Source organism: Arachis stenosperma, chromosome 7 (assembly GCF_014773155.1).
Source record: "Arachis stenosperma cultivar V10309 chromosome 7, arast.V10309.gnm1.PFL2, whole genome shotgun sequence".
NCBI lineage: Eukaryota > Viridiplantae > Streptophyta > Magnoliopsida > Fabales > Fabaceae > Arachis > Arachis stenosperma.
Genome location: NC_080383.1, coordinates 23,494,507 through 23,507,837, shown reverse-complemented (window position 1 = coordinate 23,507,837; position 13,331 = coordinate 23,494,507). Strand labels below are relative to the sequence as shown.

The window sequence follows — 13,331 nt, the reverse complement described above, 5'->3', positions numbered from 1 at the left end:
AGCCACAACCATCATACCCATACACAACATCTCAAAACCCAAACATCATAAAACAACAAAATACACTAGGGTTGAGAATCTTACCACACCCAAGGTCCAAGGAGACAAGATTAACCTTCTCCTTCAAGAGAGTTGGGTCCTATAACATCAAAGAACCCAAAATCTCAACATTTCACCCATGAAACTCGAAAATAAGGGCTGGAATTTCGAACAGAAACTTGTGGCTTACCTCAAGATTAATTGTATGGGTTTTGTAGAGCTCTCCGCGGTGAACGCGTGTGATGAGCGGATAATTTATATACTTTTTGGCATTGTTTTTAGTATGTTTTTGGTATGATCTAGTCAGTTTTTAGTATATTTTTATTAGTTTTTAGCTAAAATTCACTTTTCTGGACTTTACTATGAGTTTGTGTATTTTTCTGTGATTTCAGGTATTTTCTGGCTGAAATTGAGGGACCTGAGCAAAAATCTGATTCAGAGACTGAAAAGGACTGCAGATGCTGTTGGATTCTGACCTCCCTGCACTCGAAGTGGATTTTCTGGAGCTACAGAAGCCCAATTGGCGCGCTCTCAACGGCGTTGGAAAGTAGACATCCTGGGCTTTCCAGAAATATATGATAGTCCATACTTTGCCCAAGATTTGATGGCCCAAACTGGCGTTCAAAGTCACCTCAAGAAATCCCAGCGTTAAACGCTGGAACTGGCACCCAAATGGGAGTTAAACGCCCAAACTGGCATAAAAGCTGGCGTTTAACTCCAAGAAGAGTCTCTGCACGAAAATGCTTCATTGCTCAGCCCAAGCACACACCAAGTGGCCCGGAAGTGGATTTTTATGTTATTTACTCATCTCTGTACACCCTAGGCTACTAGTTTTTTTCTATAAGTAGGACCTTTTACTATTGTATTAAGGAGGTCTCGGTAGCTATCTTCGTGTTTTATGCTATCTTAGATCATTGGGAGGCTGGCCATTCGGCCATGCCTAGACCTTATGCTTATGTATTTTCAACGGTGGAGTTTCTACACACCATAGATTAAGGTGTGGAGCTCTGCTGTACCTCGAGTATTAATGCAATTACTATTGTTCTTCTATTCAATTCCGCTTGTTCTTTGTCCAAGATATCACTTGTTCTTCAACTTGATGAAGGTGATGATCCGTGACACTCATCATCATTCTCACCTATGAACAAGGTGACTGACAACCACTTCTGTTCTACAAGCAATCAAGGCTCTAGTGAATATCTCTTGGATTCCTGATTGCACGATGCATGGTTGATCGCCTGACAACCGAGTGCTCGCCTGACAAACGAGCCAACCATTCCGTGAGATCAGAGTCTTCGTGGTATAGGCAAGAACTGATGGCGGCATTCAAGAGAATCCGGAAGGTCTAACCTTGTCTGTGGTATTCTGAGTAGGATTCAATGACTGAATGACTGTGACGTGCTTCAAACTCCTAGCAGGCGGGGCGTTAGTGACAGACGCAAAAGTATCAATGGATATTATTCCGGCCTGACCGAGAACCGACAGCTGAATTCCGCGTGCTGTGACAGAGCATATGCAATCGTTTTCACTGAGAGGATGGGAGGTAGCCATTGACAACGGTGAAACCCTACACGAGCTTGCCATGGAAAGGAGTAAGAAGGATTGGATGAAGACAGTAGGAAAGCAGAGAGACGGAAGGGAAGGCATCTTCATGCGCTTATCTGAAGTTCCTACCAATGAATTACATAAGTATCTCTATCTTTATCTTTTATGTTATTTTCGTTCATCACCATATCCATTTGAGTCTGCCTGACTAAGATTTACAAGATGACCATAGCTTGCTTCATACTAACAATCTCCGTGGGATCGACCCTTACTCACGTAAGGTATTACTTGGACGACCCAGTGCACTTGCTGGTTAGTTGTGCGAAGTTGTGTAATGCCATGGAATTGAACTACCAAGTTTTTGGAGTTCATGACCGGGGATTATGAGAGTTGTGAAAAGTATTGTTCACAATTTCGCGCACCAAGTTTTTGGCGCCGTTGCCGGGGATTGTTCAGTTTGGACAACTGACGGTTCATCTTGTTGCTTAGATTAGGTATTTTTTTTCGAAATTCTTGAAGATGAATTCTAGAGTTTCATGATGCTTTGTTGAAGTCTGTCTGGCTGAGAAGCCATGTCTAATTTCATTGGACCGAGGTTTCAACTTATCATCACAAGAGCTTGTTGATTTTCATCAATCTTGCTTTTGGAGCAGTGATCTGCTAAGGCTTGGCTGGCCTTTGGCCATGTCTAGTGTTTTGGACCGAAGCTTTCTTTGAAAGCTTGGCTAGCTGTGAAGCCATGTCTAATTCCTGGACCGGAGTCTTAGACTAGCATTGCACTGGTTCCTGGAATTCTCATTAAGAATTTTGATATCTTTTTCCACTTAATTTTCGAAAAAAATAAAAAAAAAACAAAATCATAAAAAGACCAAAAATATGTTATGTTTCTTGTTGAGACACTAGTCTCATCTTAAGTTTGGTGTCAATTGCATGCATTCATTCATGTGTCTTAGTGATCTTCAAGATGTTCTTGATGATTTTCGTGCTCTAATCTTTGAATTCTATTGACTTGAAGTATTTTGTGTGTCTCATATGCATTCTCATTAGTGTCAGTAGTATACAAACTGCTAAGTTTGGTGTCCTGCATGCATTGTTATTTGATTTTAGTTGCATTTTGATTATCCTTTATTATTAAAAATCCAAAAATATTTTTAATTTGTGTCTTTTCAAGTCAATAATACAGAGAATTGAAGATTCAGAACATACAGCAGAGGAATTGCACAGAAAAAGCTGGGCGTTCAAAACGCCCAGTGAAGAAGGACAGACTGGCGTTTAAACGCCAGCCAGGGTACCCGGTTGGGCGTTTAACGCCCAAAAGGGTATAGTTTTGGGCGTTAAACGCCAGAATGTGCACCATTCTGGGCGTTTAACGCCAGGATGGCACAAGGGGGAGAATTTTGTTTTCAAATCAATTTTTTTTCAAGTTTTCAAAGTTTTTCAAAATCAAATCTTTTTCAAATCATATCTCTTCAATCAAATGTTTTCAAAATCAATTCCTTTCCTTTTTCAAAGATATTTGCTATCAATTAATGATTTGATTCAACATTTCAAGTATGTTGCCTTTTCTGTTGAGAAAGGTTTAATGTTTGAATCATATCTTTTCTTGTTAGGCAAGTCATTAATTTTTAAAATCAAATCTTTTTAAAATTGTTTTCAAATCATATCTTCTCAATCACATCTTTTTAAAACCAATCATATCTTTTCAATCTCTTCTTTTTCAAAATAGTTTTCAATCAAATCTTTTTTATTTCTATTTCAATTTTTTTTTCAAAAATCATTTTATTTCTTTCCCACTTTCATTTTCGAAAATTAAGTAATGTTTTTCAAAAATATTTTCAAAATCTTTCACTTAATTTTCGAAAATTACTTCCCTTCTCCTCACATCCTTCTATTTATGGACTAACAATATCCCTTAATGCAAAATTCGAACTCCATTCTTTCTGATAAGTTCGAATTTTCTACTTTTGTCTTCTACTCTTCTTTTCCTCTGACACTTCAAGGAATCTCTATACTGTGACATAGAGGATTCCACATTTTCTTGTTCCCTTCTCTTTCTTATGAGCAGGAGCAAAGACAAAAGCATTCTTGCTGAAGCTGACCCTGAACCTGAGAGGACCTTGAAGCGAAAGCTAAGAGAAGCTAAAGCACAACTCTCTTTAGAGGACCTGACCGAATTCTTCAAAGAAGAAGAACACATGGCAGCCGAAAACAACAATGCCAACAATGCAAGGAAGGTGCTGGGTGACTTTACTGCACCTACTCCCGACTTCTATGGGAGAAGCATCTCTATCCCTGCCATTAGAGCAAACAACTTTGAGCTTAAGCCTCAATTAGTTTCTCTAATGCAATAGAATTGCAAGTTCCATGGACTTCCATTGGAAGATCCTCATCAGTTTCTAGCTGAGTTCTTGCAAATCTGTGACATTGTCAAGACTAATGGGGTAGACCCTGAGGTCTATAGACTTATGCTATTCCCTTTTGCTATAAGAGACAGAGCTAGAATATGGTTGGATTCTCAACCTAAAGAAAGCCTGGACTCTTGGGAAAAGCTAGTCAATGCCTTCTTGGCAAAGTTCTTTCCACCTCAAAAATTGAGCAAGCTTAGAGTGGAAGTCCAAACCTTCAGACAGAAGGATGGAGAATCCCTCTATGAAGCTTGGGAAAGATACAAACAATTAATCAGAAAGTGTCCTTCTGACATGCTTTCTGAATGGAGCATCATAGGTATTTTCTATGATGGTCTCTCTGAACTGTCCAAGATGTCTTTGGATAGCTCTGCTGGAGGATCTCTTCATTTGAAGAAGACGCCTACAGAAGCTCAAGAGCTTATTGAAATGGTTGCAAATAACCAATTCATGTACACTTCTGAAAGGAATCCTGTGAACAATGGGACAAATCAGATGAAAGGAGTTCTTGAGATTGATGCTCTGAATGCCATGTTGGCTCAGAATAAAATATTGACTCAACAAGTCAATTTGATCTCTCAAAGTCTGTCTGGAATGCAAAATGCACCAAGCAGTACTAAGGAAACTTCATCTGAGGAAGAAGCCTATGATCCTGAGAATCCTTCAATGGAAGAGGTGAATTACCTAGGAGAACCCTATGGAAACACCTATAATTCTTCATGGAGAAATCACCCAAATTTCTCATGGAAGAATCAAGAGAGACCTCAACAAGGTTTCAACAACAATAATGGTGGAAGAAATAGGTTTAGCAATAGCAAGCCTTTTCCATCATCTTCTCAGCAACAGACAGAGAGTTCTAAGCAGAATACCTCTGACTTAGCAACAATGGTCTCTGATCTAATCAAAATCACTCAAAGTTTCATGACTGAAACAAGGTCCTCCATTAGAAATTTGGAAGGACAAGTGGGTCAGTTGAGCAAGAAAATTACTGAACTCCCTCCTAGTACTCTCCCAAGCAATACAGAAGAAAATCCAAAAGGAGAGTGCAAGGCCATCAATATGGCCGAATTCTGGGAGGAAGAAGAGGCAGTGAACGCCACTGAGGAAGGCTTCACTGGGCGTCCACTGGCTTCCAATGAGTTCCCCGATGAGGAACCATGGGAATCTGAGGCTCAAAATGAGACCATAGAGATTCCATTGGAATTAATTCTGCCATTCATGAGCTCTGATGAATATTCTTCCTCTGAAGAGGATGAGTATGTCACTGAAGAGCAAGTTGCTAAATACCTTGGAGCAATCATGAAGCTAATCGACAAGTTATTTGGAAATGAGACTTGGGAGGATGAACCCCCTTTGCTCACCAAAGAACTGGATGACTTGTCTAGGCAGAAATTGCCTCAAAAGAGGCAGGATCCTGGGAAGTTTTCAATACCTTGTACCATAGGCACCATGACCTTCAAGAAGGCCTTGTGTGACTTAGGGTCAAGTGTAAACCTCATGCCCCTCTCTGTAATGGAGAAGCTAGGGTTCTTTGAGGTGCAAGCTGCAAAAATCTCACTAGAGATGGCAGACAACTCAAGAAAACAAGCTCATGGACTTGTAGAGGATGTTTTGGTGAAAATTGAAAACCATTACATCCCTGCTGATTTCATAGTCCTAGAGACTGGGAAGTGCATGGATGAAACCATCATCCTTGGCAGACCCTTCCTAGCCACAACAAAGGCTGTGATTGATGTTGATGGAGGTGAACTGATCATTCAAGTGAATGAAGAATCCTTTGTGTTTAAGGCTCAAGGATACCCCTCTGTCACCATGGAGAGGAAGCTTGAAGAGCTTCTCTCAATTCAGAGTCAAACAGAGCCCCCACAGTCAAACTCTAAGTTTGGTGTTGGGAGGCCACAACCAAACTCTAAGTTTGGTGTTGAACCCCCACATTCAAACTCTAAGTTTGGTGTTGGGAGGTTCCAACATTGCTCTGATCTTTTGTGAGGCTCCATGAGAGTCCTCTGTCAAGCTAATGACATTAAAGAAGCGCTTGTTGGGAGGCAACCCAATGTTTTATAATTAACTATTTTCTTTTGTTATTTTATCTTTTTTGTAGGTTGATGATCATAAGAAGTTACAAAATCAATGAAAAAAGCAAAAACAGAATGAAAAATAGGAAGAAAAACAGCACACCCTGGAGGATGCACTTACTGGCGTTTAAACGCCAGTAAGGTTAGCTGTTGGGCGTTTAACGCCCAGTCTGGCACCATTCTGGGCGTTTAACGCCAGAAAGGGGCACCAGACTGGCGTTAAACGCCAGAAATGGGCACCAGCCCGGCGTTTAACGCCAGAAATGGCACAAAATGTGATTTTGTTAGCCATTTGGTGCAGGGATGACTTTTCCTTGACACCACAGGATCTGTGGACCCCACAGGATCCCCACCAACCCTACCACTCTCTCTCTCATTCACCAATCACCTCAACTCCTCTTCCCCAAAAACCCCTCACCTATCAAATCCCCTCTTTCTCTTCACCACTCACATCCATCCTTCATAAAAACCCACCTACCCCTTCATTCAAATTCAAACCACTTTCCCACCCAAACCCACCCTCAAATGGCCGAACCACCCTCTCCCTCTCTCCTATATAAACCCTCCTTCACTCCTTCAATTTCACACACCTTAACCACCATCTCTCTTCCCTTTGGCCGAATACAAAGCCATTCCCTTTCTCCTCATTTCTTCTTCTTCTACTCTCTTCTTTCTTCTTTTGCTCGAGGACGAGCAAACATTTTAAGTTTGGTGTGGTAAAAGCATTGCTTTTTGTTTTTCCATAACCATTTATGGCATCCAAGGCCGGAGAAACCTCTAAAAAGAGGAAAGGGAAGGCAAAAGCTTCCACCTCCGAGTCATGGGAGATGGATAGATTCATCTCAAGGGTGCATCAAGATCACTTCTATGAAGTTGTGGCCTTCAAGAAGGTGATCCCCGAGGTCCCTTTTTCACTCAAAAAGGGTGAATATCCGGAAATCCGACATGAGATCCGAAGAAGAGGTTGGGAAATTCTTACCAACCCCATTCAACAAGTCAGAATCTTAATGGTTCAAGAGTTCTATGCCAATGCATGGATCACCAAGAACCATGATCAAAGTGTGAACCCGGATCCAAAGAATTATCTTACTATGGTTCGGGGGAATTACTTGGATTTTAGTCCGGAAAGTGTAAGGTTGGCATTCAATTTGCCCATGATGCAAGGAGATGAACATCCTTACACTAGAAGGGTCAACTTTGATCAAAGGTTGGACCAAGTCCTCACAGTCATATGTGAAGAGGGCACACAATGGAAGAGAGATTCAAGAGGCAAGCCGGTTCAATTGAGAAGGCATGACCTCAAACCCATGGCTAGAGGATGGTTGGAGTTCATTCAACGCTCAATCATTCCCACTAGCAACCGGTCCGAAGTTACTCTAGACCGGGCCATCATGATTCATAGCATCATGATTGGAGAAGAAGTGGAAGTTCATGAGGTTATAGCCCAAGAACTTTATAAGGTGGCGGACAAGTCCTCTACCTTAGCAAGGTTAGCCTTTCCTCGTCTCATTTGTCACCTCTGTTATTCAGTAGGAGTTGACATAGAGGGAGACATCCCCATTGATGAGGATAAGCCCATCACTAAGAAAAGGATGGAGCACACAAGAGACCCCACTCATCATGAGATCCCTGAGATGCCCCAAGGGATGCACTTTCCTCCACAAAACTATTGGGAGCAACTGAACACCTCCCTAGGAGAACTAAGTTCCAACATGGGATAACTAAGGGTGGAGCATCAAGAACACTCCATCATCCTTCATGAAATTAGAGAAGATCAAAGAATCATGAGGGAGGAGCAACAAAGACAAGGAAGAGATATTGAGGAGCTCAAGCACTCCATAGGATCTTCAAGAGGAAGAAAGAGCCGCCATCACTAAGGTGGACCCGTTCTTTGATTTCCTTGTTCTTTATTCTTCTGTTTTTCGAATTTTATGCTTATGTTTATCCATGTTTGTGTCTTGTGATCATTAGTGTCTTAGTGTCTATGCCTTAAAGTTATGAATGTCCTATGAATCCATCACCTTTCTTGAATAAAAACGTGCTTAATTGAAAAAAAAGAAAAGAATTGCATGAATTTTGAATTTTATAATAGTTTAATTATTTTGATGTGGTGGCAATACTCTTGTTCTCTGAATGTATGCTTAAACAGTGCATATGTATCTTGAATTTGTGGTTCATGAAGGTTGGCTCTTGAAAGAATGATGAAAAAGGAGACATGTTACTGAGGATCTGAAAAATCATTAAAAATGATTCTTGAAGCAAGAAAAAGCAGTGAATACAAAAAAAAAGGAAGCAAGCGAAAAAAAAATGAAAAAGAAAAAGAGAAAAAGAAAGAAAAAGAAAGAAATAAGGTTGTGATCCAAGGCAAAAAGAGTGTGCTTAAGAACCCTGGACACCTCTAATTGGGGACTTTAGCAAAGCTGAGTCACAATCTAAAAAGGTTCACCCAATTATGTGTCTGTGGCATGTATGTATCCGGTGGTAATACTGGAAGACAGAGTGCTTTGGGCCACGGCCAAGACTCATAAAAGTAGCTGTGATCAAGAATCATCATACTCTACTAGGAGAATCAATAACACTATCTGGATTCTGAGTTCCTAAAGAAGCCAACCATTCTGAATTTCAAAGGATAGAGTGAGATGCCAAAACTGTTCAGAGGCAAAAAGCTAAAAGCCCCGCTCATCTAATTAATACTGATCTTCATAGATGTTTTTGGAATTCATTGCATATTCTCTTCTTTTTATCTTATTTGATTTTCAGTTGCTTGAGGACAAGCAACAATTTAAGTTTGGTGTTGTGATGAGCGGATAATTTATATACTTTTTGGCATTGTTTTTAGTATGTTTTTGGTATGATCTAGTCAGTTTTTAGTATATTTTTATTAGTTTTTAGCTAAAATTCACTTTTCTGGACTTTACTATGAGTTTGTGTGTTTTTCTGTGATTTAAGGTATTTTCTGGCTGAAATTGAGGGACCTGAGCAAAAATCTGATTCAGAGACTGAAAAGGACTGCAGATGCTGTTGGATTCTGACCTCCCTGCACTCGAAGTGGATTTTCTGGAGCTACAGAAGCCCAATTGGCGCGCTCTCAACGGCGTTGGAAAGTAGACATCCTGGGCTTTCCAGCAATATATGATAGTCCATACTTTGCCCAAGATTTGATGGCCCAAACCGGCGTTCAAAGTCTCCTCAAGAAATCCCAGCGTTAAACGCTGGAACTGGCACCCAAATGGGAGTTAAACGCCCAAACTGGCATAAAAGCTGGCGTTTAACTCCAAGAAGAGTCTCTGCACGAAAATGCTTCATTGCTCAGCCCAAGCACACACTAAGTGGGCCCGGAAGTGGATTTTTATGTCATTTACTCATCTCTGTACACCCTAGGCTACTAGTTTTTTTCTATAAGTAGGACCTTTTACTATTGTATTAAGGAGGTCTCGGTAGCTATCTTCGTGTTTTATGCTATCTTAGATCATTGGGAGGCTGGCCATTCGGCCATGCCTAGATCTTATGCTTATGTATTTTCAACGGTGGAGTTTCTACACACCATAGATTAAGGTGTGGAGCTCTGCTGTACCTCGAGTATTAATGCAATTACTATTGTTCTTCTATTCAATTCCGCTTGTTCTTTGTCCAAGATATCACTTGTTCTTCAACTTGATGAAGGTGATGATCCGTGACACTCATCATCATTCTCACCTATGAACAAGGTGACTGACAACCACTTCTGTTCTACAAGCAATCAAGGCTCTAGTGAATATCTCTTGGATTCCTGATTGCACGATGCATGGTTGATCGCCTGACAACCGAGTGCTCGCCTAACAAACGAGCCAACCATTCCGTGAGATCAGAGTCTTCGTGGTATAGGCAAGAACTGATGGCGGCATTCAAGAGAATCCGGAAGGTCTAACCTTGTCTGTGGTATTCTGAGTAGGATTCAATGACTGAATGACTGTGACGTGCTTCAAACTCCTAGCAGGCGGGGCGTTAGTGACAGACGCAAAAGTATCAATGGATATTATTCCGGCCTGACCGAGAACCGACAGCTGAATTTCGCGTGCTGTGACAGAGCATATGCAATCGTTTTCACTGAGAGGATGGGAGGTAGCCATTGACAACGGTGAAACCCTACACGAGCTTGCCATGAAAAGGAGTAAGAAGGATTGGATGAAGACAGTAGGAAAGCAGAGAGATGGAAGGGAAGGCATCTTCATGCGCTTATCTGAAGTTCCTACCAATGAATTACATAAGTATCTCTATCTTTATCTTTTATGTTATTTTCGTTCATCACCATATCCATTTGAGTCTGCCTGACTAAGATTTACAAGATGACCATAGCTTGCTTCATACTAACAATCTCCGTGGGATCGACCCTTACTCACGTAAGGTATTACTTGGACGACCCAGTGCACTTGCTGGTTAGTTGTGCGAAGTTGTGTAATGCCATGGAATTGAACTACCAAGTTTTTGGAGTTCATGACCGGGGATTATGAGAGTTGTGAAAAGTATTGTTCACAATTTCGCGCACCAGCGTGGCCGCAAACGGAGCGGCAATCGGAGCTCTAGATCAAAAGTTATGGTGATTTGAAGATCAACCAAGGGAGAGAACTTGAGAGAGTGTTCTTCCTCCCTTTCTCTCTAAGTTCAGCGTGTTTTTGAGTGTTGTGAGGAGAGAGAGTGCTGAAAACTAGGGTTTTGGTTTAGTTGTGTTGGGCCAAGGGCCCACTTTGGGTCCGGTTGGCCCGGTTTGGCCCGTTCGGTCCAATCTTGGTCCGAATTCTATAAAATTGGTACCAAAATTCTCGTCTCAGTCTCCTCTATCACATTTAGCCATAAAAATCACATTTTAGGCTTTCTAGAATAAATTCTCATTTATGGGTTAATTAGCCGTTAATTAACCGGGTTTTACAGTATTTCTAATGGAAACTAAAGCAAGAGATATAAGAATCATTAAATTAAAAAGAAGGTCGTCACTAGACAATTACTTTTGTGTGGAACTCTGGATTTTTTCGGTGGGCTATGCATTTTATGGAAGAATAATATGAATGTTGTTGTTTATTCTTGGTCACAAAATTTCATTAAAGCATATAACAGATGGGAAGGTAATTTTGTTTATGGTAATCCCACTTTCAAACATAGAAGGAAGTTATGGAGAACCTTATCTGCAAATAGAGGAGACTCAAAAAATCCCAGGTGCTACATTGGAGATTTCAATGAGGTCTTATACTAAGAGAAGAAAAAAGGCAAGCATCCTAAACCCAAGATACAGATCGAAGAGTTTAGAGAATTTTTCAACGAGAATGCACTTATGGACCTGGACATGAAAGGAAATAAATTCACTTGGTTCAGTAATCCTAGAGACGGATTCGTTACTCAGGAAAAAATGGATAGAGCCTTGGTCAACTAGAGTTGGAGGAGCCTATATAATCATGCCACCTTTACTGCCCTCCCTGTTGTTTCTTCCGATCATTGTCCCTTTCTTTTCCAATTAAATCTAGAGCAAAGGAGCACCAAACTGTTTAGATATGAGGCATTTTGGGAAGACAATGAGGAATATGAGAAAACTATCGAGAAAGGCTGGAACAAAGGGGGTGCAACAAATGGAAGTTGGCTCGAGCTTTGATGAGCGGATAATTTATACGCTTTTTGGCATTGCTTTTAGATAGTTTTTAGTATAATCTAGCTACTTTTAGGGATGTTTTCATTAGTTTTTATGATAAATTCACATTTCTGGACTTTACTATGAGTTTGTGTGTTTTTCTGTGATTTCAGGTAATTTCTGGCTGAAATTGAGGGACCTGAGCAAAACTCTGAGAAAAGGCTGACAAAGGACTGCTGATGCTGTTGGATTCTGACCTCCCTACACTCGAAATGGATTTTCTGGAGCTACAGAACTCCAAATAGCGCGCTCTCAATGGCGTTGGAAAGTAGACATCCAGAGATTTCCAGCAATATATAATAGTCCATACTTTATTCGAGATTAGACAACGTAAACTGGCGCTCAACGCCAGTTCTATGCTGCATTCTGGAGTCAAACGCCAGAAATACGTCACGAACCAGAGTTGAACGCCAAAAACACGTTACAACTTGGCGTTCAACTCCAAGATAAGCCTCAGATTGTGTAAAGATCAAGCTCAGCCCAAGCACACACCAAGTGGGCCCCAGAAGTGGATTTATGCATCAATTACTTACTTTTGTAAACCCTAGTAGCTAGTTTAGTATAAATAGAACATTTTACTATTGTATTAGACATCTTTGGTCTCGGTTTTATTCTATTATTCATCTTAGGAGACTATTAATCATGTTTTGGGGGCTGGCTATTCGGCCATGCCTGAACCTTCATCACTTATGTATTTTCAACGGTGGAGTTTCTACACACCATAGATTAAGGGTGTGGAGCTCTGCTGTACCTCAAGTTTTAATGCAATTACTACTATTTTCTATTCAATTCAGCTATTCCTATTCTAAGATATTCGTTGCACTTCAACATGATGAATGTGATGATCCGTGACACTCATCATCATTCTCACCTAGGAACGCGTGACTGACAACCACTTCCGTTCTACTTTAGGCAGGACGCATATCTCTTGGATTCCTCAATCAGAATCTTCGTGGTATAAGCTAGAATTGATGACGGAATTCATAGGAATCCGGAAAGTCTAACCTTGTCTGTGGTATTCCGAGTAGGATTCCGGAATTGAATGACTGTGACGAGCTTCAAACTCGCGATTGCTGGGTGTGATGACAAACGCAAAAGAATCAAGGGATTCTATTTCGACATGATCGAGAACCGACAGATGATTAGCCGTGCTGTGACAGAGCATTTGGACATATTTCACTGAGAGGATGGGATGTAGCCATTGACAACGGTGATGCCCTACATACAGCTTGCCATAGAAAGGAGTGACAAAGATTGGATAAAAGTAGTAGGAAAGCAGAGATTCAGAAGGAACACAGCACCTCCATACACTTATATGAAATTCCCACCATTGAATTACATGAGTAACTCTATCTTTATTTTCAGCTTTATTTACTATCCGAAAACTCTATAACATTTATTATCCGCCTAACTGAGATTTAAAAGATGACCATAGCTTGCTTCATACCAACAATCTCTGTGGGATCGACCCTTACTCACGTAAGGTTTATTACTTGGACGACCCAGTGCACCTGCTGGTTAGTTGTGCGGAGTTGTGATTAAGTGTGATTCACGTTTGAGAGCGCTACCAAGTTATTGGAGCCATTGTTGATGATCACAATTTCGTGCACC

At 40.8% G+C, this 13,331-nt stretch overlaps 1 non-coding gene across 1 annotated transcript; it reads right to left on the bottom strand.

Annotated features, from left to right (window-relative positions):
• Positions 1 to 4,181: 4,181 nt before the first annotated feature.
• On the bottom strand, positions 4,182 to 4,289 carry LOC130943135 (small nucleolar RNA R71). Its single transcript, XR_009071667.1, has one exon. It is a non-coding gene; the product is annotated as a small nucleolar RNA R71 (small nucleolar RNA).
• Positions 4,290 to 13,331: the final 9,042 nt, after the last annotated feature.